Raw genomic sequence first — 2320 nt, forward strand, 5'->3', positions numbered from 1 at the left:
GATTTTTGATGTTTTAGGAATAAATGTGACAAATAAAAATATATTGTATTGATTATGAAATTGAGTAATTGGAGGCTGCAAATTGACTTGAAAAATATATATTTTCCTAGGAATGGCTTATGAGAAATGAGTATATGTGGCTATATTTTGTGAGTGCATTGGGAAATTTATGTAAGTTGTTTTTACTATACAGGCTGGATAAATAAATAAAAGCCACGTTATACTGTCGAAATTTTTATTAAAATTGGTGGGTTAGTCACTGCAGTGACGGGTTTTCGTGGACTGCCTATTAGAGGGGTACGGTAAACCCAGTTATATAGTTACTTTGGTTGTAGAGGCGAGGAGGGTAACTCCCGGGGTAGTATTAGTGCTCACTTCACGTCGAACCCCCACGTGAATGTGTAACTCGGCCAACGCCAAGGGACGGCTTGTTTTAAAAATAAAAATGTGTTTCACGTGTGAATATTTTAACACCCTTGGCGGACTCGGTTAGATGCCTCGACCAAGGTATCCCCGAGGATTAGTTTTGGCTTGAGCCTTATTTTAATAAAAGACATAAGCCTTAACAACTGTTTTGGTAAATTACAAATATTTTATGGTTTAAGAAATAAATTGAAAACATTATGAAATGGGTTAAAATTTGTTGTTTAAACTTGCCTCTATTTTACTCGCCTTTAGATATTTATGATAATGTCTGTTTACTCATTGAGATTTTATAATCTCACCACCCTCCTTTCCACCAATTTCAGGTTCAGTATAGACTGTAGATAGCTGATCTCATCGAGGACTACCATTGGATCTGCCTTTTCCAAACCGTAGGTTCACAGTCCTTTTTACTTTTGTTTATTCGGGGGCCCTCTTATAATTGTAAATTAAATTAAATATTTTGGCTTGCTGTATTTCAGTATGTATAAATTTATTTAGCTTTTACGCTATAAAAATTATTCACGTATAACTCTATAAATATTATTTTATAAAAAAATAGAATATTTCCCTTAATATTTCTTTTATTTTCTTATTATATTCAAATAACCGTAATTTCGTTTTAAATGAAGATTTTAGAGTTTTAAACTCATTTTGAATATGAATTATGTATTTTGTACTTGTATATTACGTTTTAGCTAGTTTCGAAATTTTTGAGAAAAAAATGACCAAAATACCCCTGTGTGGCGAAAATTTTATTTTGATTGTTTTTGATCTAAAATAGTGTATATTCTCTAAAAACTCGATATTTAACAATGATTGCTCACAAGAAAGGAAAAAAACTGATATGTAAACCTTGCGGGGTTCCGGTTGGCATTCCGGATAATGAGTGTCAATCGGGACGTCGCGGAGATTGTCATGGGCCTGAGGGAGGTTTCGGGTCGTGACATAAAAAGCCTTTTTTATTTTTTAAAAAGTAAATTAAAATTTTATTTTTTAGTTAAATTAAATCTAATTTTTTAATTAACCAAACTTTAATTTAATTTTTAATTGAATTAAATTAAATTATCCAAATTTTAGAAATTTTAATTTTCTCTATTTTATTAAATTCATTTTTAAAACATTAGAAAATTTAAAAATTAAATTTAATATTTTAATATTTAAAAATTTTAAGAAAAATTTAACAAATAGAACTCTGCCACGTATAAGGGTAAAATTGTCGTTACATTGTTGGGAAAAGGGTAAAATTGTCTAAGAAAATTTAAGATAAGGGCAAAATCGATCAAAAATTTGAGCTGAGATTACTGTGACTCATTAATTGATGAGTGCATCAAATACATATATTTAACGAGAGATTAAATACATAATTAGTCTAAGTTAGACTAGTTTTAGGATCAGATTTAGGTGTTTTTATTTATTTTATTAGCTTAGTTTAATTTATGTTTAAATATTTATTTTAAGTTAATAATGTTAATTTTATGTTATTTATATTTATTTTTATATTTTTGTAAAAGTAGGATCAAAAGTAATTTTAATTGGTAAAGAAAGGTGCATAATGGACTGAAGCTTTGTTTGCATATGTTTCGGTTTTTTAAGCATATCTCCCACTAAAAGAGTTCAAATGACATGATTTTTAGACCATTAGAAAGCTCAGAGGTAGGGCTACAACTTTATTGTTTACCACTTTGGTCAGTTCTGAACAAAAGGTGGTCAAAATTTTTATTGAAGTAAAAATACTACACTAGATGAACAAAATTGGGCAAAACCTTTGAGAGCCGCGACCCTCAGCGTATTTTCCAAAAATCACAAGCTTACGAGATTTTGAAAGCTAGGGCTTTTGAAGGCTATTTAAGGGGCCTTTCTCAGAGTTTTTGGGAGGAGGCAGCAAGAAATTTCT

Source organism: Theobroma cacao, chromosome 10 (genome assembly GCF_000208745.1).
Source record: "Theobroma cacao cultivar B97-61/B2 chromosome 10, Criollo_cocoa_genome_V2, whole genome shotgun sequence".
Taxonomy (NCBI): domain Eukaryota; kingdom Viridiplantae; phylum Streptophyta; class Magnoliopsida; order Malvales; family Malvaceae; genus Theobroma; species Theobroma cacao.